At 40.0% G+C, this 9748-nt stretch overlaps 1 pseudogene; it reads right to left on the reverse strand.

The window, feature by feature from the left end:
* Nucleotides 1-2477: 2477 nt before the first annotated feature.
* On the reverse strand, nt 2478-4378 carry LOC114615489 (annotated as a pseudogene).
* Between the last annotated feature and the right edge of the window lie 5370 nt (nt 4379-9748).

The raw sequence follows: 9748 nt of genomic DNA on the forward strand, positions 1-9748 counted from the left end.
TACTTTAAAAGAAAATGGGAAAACAAGAAAACAAATAGATGGGTTTTCAAAGAGATTTTTCTTTTGAGAAAATCCTTGGATAGATTAAGAAAAAAGAAAGTGAGATGGTGCATATTGCTAATCCCAGCACTTGAGAGGCAGAGGTGGGAGAACTGTGAGTTCAACCCAGACTTTATAGCAGCCCTTGCCAGGGAAAGCATGTAGAAAGAATAAAAGGTAGAATGATTAAATAAATAACAAAGATAGAAATGGAAATGTCTGAAATGATACCACAGAAACTATAAATTATATTGAAGCATATTACAAACACCCATATGCAAACACAGCCTGGAGGATAGAGATAAGTCCTTGAGCACATAACTTTACCAATATTGAATTACAAAAATTAGAGAACTCTAACATCTCACTAGTAAGAAATTAAATTGAATCAGAAAAGAAAGTGTCTTCCATCAAAGAAAAGAGAAGAATTGGGTGTGTTCATTGTTGAATTCTATCAAACGCTTAGAGAAAAATGACTAAGAATTTTTCTCAAAAATGTTAAGAGGAAGAGAATTCTTTCAAGCTTATCCTATAAGTCTATACAAATATCATGACATTGTACATGCAGGTACAAACATGTCTCACACACTCACACAAGTTACAGACTAGTATTTCTACTGATAACATTTCTGATGAATATATATACAAACCTCAACAAAACATTAGCAAATATATTATAAAACCACCTTCAAAAGATTATCATCATGATTAAACATCATGATTAAACAGGTTTCATTCAGGGATGCAAGAATGGTCTAATACATATGAATATATGATTTTTACCATATCAACAGAATTTAGGACAAAATAACATATGATCTCAGCAGATGCAAAAAAAATATACATTTTATAAAACTTGGCATTCTTTCCATAGTGAAAAACTGCACAGCATAAAAAATGCCATCTCCTGTCGTTGTGTGGCTAACATCAAATTGAGGAAAAGCTGAAAGCTTTCTAAGCTCTGGAAAAGCTGATTTTTTTTTATCACTTTTGTTTGTTTGTTTATGTCAGTACAGCATCAAAAATTGTAGCTAGAGCAATAAAAAAAAAGTGAAGAGAATCCAAATGAGGAAGAAGGAAGCAAGACAGCCACTTGTGACACTTATGACATCATCATAACACATAAAAACTCTGGAGAAACCATCAAAAAATATTAAAATATTCTAAATAAAATGACACAAAATCAACATGAAAAAGTCAGGAATATTTCTGTATATATATACCAATTATCTAAACAAGAAGAAATCAAGTAAGTAGTTGTACTTAAAATAACTGTAAACATAAACCATTTAACTCCCATGAGATGCCTCAGCAGCTAAAGACACTGGCTACATGAGTGTGATGATCTGAGTTCCTACCTTGGAGACTACAGTGAAAGCAGAGGAGTAGACAAAAAATGAACCAGCAAAACATTCACTGTCAACATGACTGGCTTTAGAATTACCTAGGTAGCATACAGCCAGGCAAATGTATGAGGGTGTTTACAGAGTGGTTAAACTAAAGAGGAAAGATCCACCCATAGCTGAGGTCACAGACCGAGTAAAAAGAGGGAAAGAAGAAAGCACACTAAGTATGAGTATTCATCTCTTTCTGCTTCCTAACTGCAGACTCAATGTCACCAGCAGCCTTAGGCTCCCACTGCCATGTTTTCTCTGCTATGATGGAATGATCCTACATAAACTCTTCCATAAGTTGCTTCCATCTTTTGTCATAGCAATGAGAAAAGTAACTAATACACCAGGCAAGAAGTATGCTTGTAGATAATCAAGTAATATATCCTGCAATAACAACCAGAGAAAACTCTTCAGGACCTAGGAGTAGAGAAGAGGTTTGGAGATGGGCACCAAAGCACAGTGAACATACAGAAATGGACAACTAAGATTATATCTAGCTTAAAGCTTCCATAAAAGACATAATCAACAGAGTAAAGAGATAATCTACAGAGTGGAAAGCAATATTTATAAATTATACACACTGCATGTAATTAATACACAGAACTCACAAGGACACAGGTCTATCTCTTTAATTTCACGTCTTTCTATTCTAAATGCCATATTTACACCATGCACACACAGTGCATACACACACACACACACACATACACACACACGAACACATGAACACATGCATACACTCACACAGACATTAGATCTAGGATACTGCTCCTTTGGGAGGTGTAGCTTTAGGTGTGCACACTCATCTTGGGAAGACCCACCCTTCCTTCCTTCCTTCCTTTTTTTTTAGTTCAGAAGTTTATTATGGAACGGGTTTGGGCCAGTTGTTTACTGTTTATATGTTTGCTCCTTACAGCCCTGGTGTGCTGGCGGGGGAAGGAGGCGGCAGAGGGGTCCCACTGCTCTGCTGCTCACTGACGATGTTATCCCAGGAAGATAGGCTTTCTCCTGGGTCCAAGGTGGCAAGGCTCTGAACCGATGACATCAGAGAGACCCGACTTTGATGGTCAGGGTCTGGGCTGGGGAGATGGGGTTTTTTAAGATCTCGGTGTAATAAGGAGCAAACATCTGCTGACTGTGATGAGTCAGGCTGACAAACTTCTGGCCCAGTTCTGCCAGCTCCGCTTCAATCAGAGTGAGGCCCCCAGGAAGGTCGAAGAGAGATCGCTGCACCCAGCCTCAAGCGCTGCTTTGGATCCGCTGATCAATAACGCTGTGGACAGACTTTTCCTTTTTGGCAATGTTCTAGTGTTGTCCTATCCAGGATACCACATTCTCGCTGCTCAGAGCAGCCGGCTCTGATGGATTTCCTGGATCACCTGCTCACTCACAGTCTGCATTACATCCTTGGTCCTGGAGTTGAAATCCTCCACCTGGGACTTAGTGATTCGTTTCAGCTTATCCACAAACTAGGGTGAGCCAAACAATACTCCCACAGAAGCTACTGGCCACCAGCAAGACAGAGGCAACTATGGTTAGCTGGTTCTACTGCGACTCCAGCTCCTGCAGCCAGGTTCTGACTGCCCGCTGGGTCTCAGGAAACTTCATTCTCAGGGTCCCAGGTGAGAAGATTCAGGAATCCCTGAGACAGCGAGACAGCACCATTGCTGGGCTGAGCGGCTCTGGGACTGCAACATCACTGGGAAACAGGCCAGCAGAACTGTGTGTCAGAGCAACTTGTAGAAGGAGCAACTGAGCTGTGTGGCTGCTTGAGTGAGCCACTTCGTGGTGTGGTTGAGGAGGCTGGGCTCTTTGTTCAGGCGCTGATGAAACTGAGCCCTCTCAAACTGGACGGAGTGTTCCTGCAGCTGAGGCTGGAAGCTCTGAATAGTGTAGTTCACCATGAAGACCTCTGCAGAGGGGAGACCCTCTCTCAAGTCTCAGAAAGTCGCGACCACCCAGTAATCTGCTCGAGACACCATGTACCGGAGCAATTGCGAGGTTTATTAGGGCGTGACAGCTAGCTGCTGGTCAATTCGTATGCCCACGCAGGAGCTGAATTGACCCCGACAGCCAGTTTGAGAGGGGTTTTTAAAGGGAAAAACCACAAACCAAGGAATGGGGAGGGGGTGAGGGGTTGCTAGGGTGGTATAACATAAAAATAGTGGAACATTCCAAAGGAACCCAACCTATGGGAGTCAGGGTCAGGTGAAAACTCTCTGTACGATTATCTTTCTCAAGAATGTGGTCCTGCCTTGTTACTTCAGCCTTGCCCTGTCACTGTGGTTACCAGCTTGGTTCCCAGCTTGGTTCCTCCTAGTTCACTTGCATTCTTTCCTTTCTCTTTGGAATAGGCCAGTTCCAGTAATGGTGACTGGTCTTTCCACATTCCTAACTTGCTTCATGGCTCAGTTTCTCAGAAAATTTTCCATGTCCTTATAAAGAAAGCCTAAAGAATATTTTATATGTCTAAAAAGGATTCTATATACCCAGTATCTATAATTTTTCACTCTACAACCATATCCATTTTCGTTTGTCCCAGGACCTGAAAGATCCCCTGTAGCGTCTTATACAAAGGGTCCTGTCGAGCCAAGGATGACCCAAAGGTCCTTTTTGGAAGAAGTGAGAACCAATAGGCCAAGGAGGAACAAGAAGACAATCTAGGCAACGGCTGTCCAGTGTCTGTCTGCTGGCCCTTCCCAGCTCAGCCAGACTAGGTTAGCGAACTGCAATCAGTGTCACACCTCAGCAGCCAGACAGGGTCTGCAGTGTTTTCAAGTCTCTGCACAGCTTCTTCGCAGACTGGCGCACACAGCAAGACCATCATGATGAGGATGTACTTGGAGAGGTAGGAGGTTCAAGTCCCCACAGTCAGCTTGCTGATGGAGGAAGTCCATGTCCAGCGCTTCCTGTATCTCATTCTACAAGCGGCTCTGCCTTAGTAGCAGCAGGAAGAACAGAAAATTTTATTTATATTTTTTTTGTGATTTTTCAAGACAGGTTTTTTCTGTGCAGCTCCAGCTAGCCTCCGAGAACTGCCTGCCTCAGCCTCCCAAGTCCTTCTCTTTATGACCACACTCACCCAAATTTTAAATTCCACTAACTGTTGTCTGTTTATTCTCTTGTTTTGATAATGCCCAAGAACCTGTATTGCTCTTTAACATAATTTAATCAAATTTAATTTGATTTGGGGGACTGGGGTCAGGTCAGTGTTTGATAGCTTTTCTGAGCTCAGGAAGACTTCCTTTTGGTGGCTTAGACCCTAAGTTTTCTTTACCAGCCAACTAGCTTAGGATCCAGTCTATACTTCCCTCAAATTATGAATCTCTTCCCTATTTCCCTTCTCCCTAACACCTCTCCTTTTTATGTCCTTAAACTTAGGTTTTAGAAGTCAGTTCCTTTGAGAAGAGGTTAGGCACTGTCTCTTACGACAGGCTCCTCCCGGAAAAATATCTGAACCACTGGTTTGGAATGGCGTTGAGAACAGCAGCAAGATTATCTCCTGCTCTGAGAATTGAGTGCTTGGTTAAGTGAGATGAGGCATCAGCCTGGGTCTCTCTCACAGATTCTGGGGTCAAGATATCATCAGCATACTGTGATCAGGGTCCTGGGTTTTCCTAACTCACAGTATTGTCCTCATCCCTGTGTTAGCAGTCAGTTAAGTCATTAGTACATCTTTGGCATAGCCCCACCACAGACACCCACACATGTTCCTTTGGTATTATTAGAATGTTTCACTGCATTCTCTCCTCCACCTACTGCATCACGATGTCCACATTTATAAATGATTCCTTTCTAGCAACCCACAATTCTCCCATTTCTGTCTGTGAATTAATGAAGTTGGCTTTCCTGGTATCTTTCCCCTTGGAAACCAGGAATTAATCTTCATTCTTCTTGTTTAAGTGAATGAATTCAATATAGTTTATTCTGAGCCAAGCTATCATGGCCCAGAAACATGGACTTAGACTGCCCAGAACAGCATGTTATATCATGGAAGAATTTTCATAATCATAGAACAAAAGCAAAGCCAAAAAGCTATGAATTTATCAGATATGTCGGTGGGAACCTCCAGCAGGAAGGTTACAAGGAAACTGTAAAGCTCCATTACACATTTCAGATGTTATCATATGATATTATTACCCTGTGGATTAGTAGATGCTAGTTGTTTGCTAAGTTACTATATTATAAAAGTTTTACCCAATAGCTACAAATGTGTTAGTTTGGTTAAATCTCAGAGTAGGAATACAAGCTGAGGCCAGGGAGATGACAACATGCTGGCGGACAAGCCTCACAACCCGCGTTTGATCCCTGATCCCACATGCTGGAAAGAGAGAGTCAGTCTCTACAAGTCCTCTGATCTGTGGCATGCATTCATACAAGTAAATGTAATACAGTTTTTAAAGAGGACTGAAGATACCTCAAGATAATTTTGGCTCGTGATCTCGAGCATTCCATCTCTCTGTGGTGATATACATCTAGAGGCCCCATGCTTAAGGGGCAGAGGCAATAGAATTGTGTGTGCAAGTCCTTCTTGGGGTACATATCAATGTCCTGTTTCAAAATACAAACAAGCAAAACCACCCTCTTCAAAAAAAATTTTAGAGAAAAAACTATTAGCAGCAACAAAGGCCAAAAGCGAATGCACTTTTACAATGTCTATCAAGAAGAAATTAAAGCAATCGACCTGTGTATTAGTTAAATAATATATGATTTGAAATAAAGAAAAACAAATTCACCAAAAGAAAAAATTTAGGCAAAATTTAGATTCAAGCTGATAGTTTTAGCCTATAAAATCTGTATAAGACTATGTAGAAACGTTAAAAACACAATGCTAATAACTTGTACAATGTTACATTTAATGTACAGAACACTGGAAAAATGGCTTTCAACTAGGATATAAAGGATGCCTAATGATTCCAAGAAATGTGTATACAAGACAAATCCTATAATCATAATATAATTTAATTTGAAATTAAAAATAAAGTGTATTAAATATGCTCCTAAATCATGTTTAGAAATTATGAATAATTGATACATTAGAAGGAATATAAATGCAAAGCATGACATAATCAAAAGGAGTAAACACAGAACACATTAATCCTGCAGTATATACATACATGTATATACTGCAGACATTGAGCAATGTCAAAACTATTTTACACTGTGACTAGGAAGAATGAAAATAAACAGGCTAAGTGATAATTTTAGAGGAAGAGTAACAGCAAAGTCCAAACACTATAGGTATTAATTGTTTGGCTTTAATTTCTTGGGAGACATTTATTTGTTAGTGGCTGTATGCATGTATGTGCAGTGTGTGTATACCCAGGTCCTGCAGAGCCTGAAGAGTCATCAGATGCCCTGAAATTGGAGTTACAGGTAGCGGTTGTAAGCCACCATGGGGGTGCTGAAAAGTTAACCCCAGTCTTCTTCAAGAGCAAAGAGTTCTCTTAAACATTGAGCTGTCTCTCCAGCCCTAAACAGTAATAACATGACACCTATAGACATTGTGCTATACTCAGAGATCAGTGCCTTCCCCAGCACTCATCGGGAAAACTGCTTCCTCAGAAGATGGGACCAAAACAAAGACCACAGCCAGACAAATGGCAGAGAGGGAAAGACCTTAGAACATTCAGCTCTAAAAGGTATATATCTATCAAATCTTTCCCTCAGGGCTCAGGGCTCCCTGAGGAAGAGGAGGCAGAAAGAGTATAAAAGCCAGAGGGGATGGAGGACACCAAGAAAACAAGGCCCTCTAAATCAACACTGTCAGAGCTCATGTGAACATACACAGGGCCTTCATGGGTTTCACCATGGCCTCTACATATATATCATGGCTTCTAGTTAAGTGTTTTTATGGGATTCCTGCATGTGTGAACAAGTGGTTCTTTGTTTCTTATGCCTTCTCTTGGGCTATTTTCTCTCTTTGTTTGTTTTATCCAATTTTGATGTATTAGGGTTTTTTTGTTTTATCTTATTTTATTTAATTTTTTATTATCCCATAGAAGCCTGTTTGTTTTGTAATGAGACATAGAAAAGGAATGACTCCGAATGGGAAAGGAGATAGTGAGGAACTGGGAAGAATAGAAGGAGGGGAAACTGTAATCAGAATATCTTAGATAAGGAAAAAACTCATTTTCAATCCATGAAAAAGATAAAAAATACATTTAAAAAAATCTGTGAAGTGTTGATGGTGGACAGCAGAAGCAGGAAGCTGAGAGAGAGACTGATCCCGGCTTGGGCTTTTGAAAACTCCAAGCCTACTCCTGGTGACACAATTCTCCAAACAAGGTCAGCAATCTACAGCAAGGCTGATAAGAAGAAGATGGAGGGACATTAACCACATACATAGAGTTTAGACAAGGAAACCGTAGCTTAAATACAGAAAATAGACATTAGTCACTGACTATATTTGTCAAAATGTCCCACTTAGAAAAAGTGAGTTTCAAAAAATTGTTCAGCAGTGCCATAGTTATTTTTCTGTTGCTCTGAAGAGACACCATGACCAAGGCAACTTAGAAAAGAAAGCATTTAATTGGGGACTTGCTTATAGTTATAGACCATCATGGCAGAAAGCATGGCAGCTGGTAGGCATAGTTCTAGAGCAGGAATTGAGCATTTACATTGATCCAGAAGCAGGAGGCTGAGAGAGAGACTGATCCCAGCTTGGGCTTTTGAAAACTCCAAGCCTACTCTTGGTGACACAACTCCCCAAACAAGGTCAGAACTCCTAATCCTTTTCAAAGTAGTCCACCAACTAGGGACCTGGTATTCAAATATATGAGCCTGTGTGAGCCATTCTTTATTATTATTATTATTATTATTATCATTATTATTGTTTTATTAAATGTATGTATTCACTTTACAACTCAATACCAGCCCTTCTTCTTCTCCTAGTACTCCCCTACTCAAGTCGTCCCCCCATTCCACCTTCTCTTCTCAAAAGACACCACACATCAAGTCACTGAGGGACTAGGTATATTCTCTCCCACTGAGACCAGACAAGGCTGTCCATTGAGAAGAAGAATGGGATCCATAGGCAAGCAGCAGGCTCAGGGACAACCCCTGCTCCACTTGTTGGGGGTCCTGCATGAAGAACAAGCTGCTCATCTAATACATATATGCAGGTGGCCTGGGTTCATCCCATGCTCACTCTTTGGTAATTCAGTCTCTGGGAGCCCTCAAGGGTCCAAGTTAGTTGGCTATGTTGATCTTTCTGTGGAGTCCCTATCCTCTTCCATTTCCTCAATCTTTCCCTAACTTTCTATGAGACTCCCCAAGCTCCATTGAGGAAGGGTTTTATGATCCAAACTTGCCTTTTATGAATGTTCTTGTTATTTCTTTTAAACAGAATTCATTATATTTATCAATTTTATCAAAAATTATAAGTAAAATAACCATTATAGTAAAAATTATCGTAATTTTTACAAAAAACTCACAATAAAATGTCTTGTCCAGCAGGGCATTAAACAGGGGTCTGGGGAGGTCACCGGAAAGAGAAGATGGGGGAAAACAGGTGAACACAAAGAATGACCATCTGTCTATAGTCTGATCAAATCACCGATTTTACTTTTTTCACACAGGGGTTATATACACAAAAAGACAGGATATGGGGAATGGGATGACACAGGAACGTAGGTGTTTAGGGGGAGTACAGATATCTTCCAGAACAGGGTGTCAGCTGGGTGAAGGTTCAGGGGACAGATCACTATGACTCCACCTATGATTCACTTGTCCTTATCTAAGTTGGTACTATCCACCAAGGCTACCTATCTACAAGGTCTGTGACTATTTAGGCTGGTAATTTTCCACCAAATCTGCTTGTTTACAATAGCTTATAGCTATCTGTTTCAGTGTTTTTCCACAGAGACCTAAGACTTTGTGTTAGCAGGCATATAAGTCAGGCCTATGGCTGATTTTAAGCCTTCAGTGTATAAACAGGGCTGCCCCTGACAATAAAATACATAATTTAGTGGATATTTAAAAAACATAACCATATTCATAAAAATAAATAATAAGATTTAATGTAGGTGTATTCATTTTCTAGAAGTAAAAATCAAGTTATCAAAATAAAGATTGATATCATCTATCCCAAAATATTATTTCTAAAAATCTTTCTAATTCAAACTTCCAAAGACAAGTGTGGGAGAAAGGAATTATTCAACTAAATTTACAAAGCTAATAAAAGCTAGATATATAAATTGGTTGTTCAAGAAAAGCACAATAGTAGAAAACTATGACCCACTTGCAAATGTAGGTAACAAAGTCATAAAACACAGGAAACTTGAATTACTGGCATACTTCAAAAATTACAATGA

Source organism: Grammomys surdaster, unplaced genomic scaffold (assembly GCF_004785775.1).
Source record: "Grammomys surdaster isolate TR1022 unplaced genomic scaffold, NIH_TR_1.0 130, whole genome shotgun sequence".
Taxonomy (NCBI): domain Eukaryota; kingdom Metazoa; phylum Chordata; class Mammalia; order Rodentia; family Muridae; genus Grammomys; species Grammomys surdaster.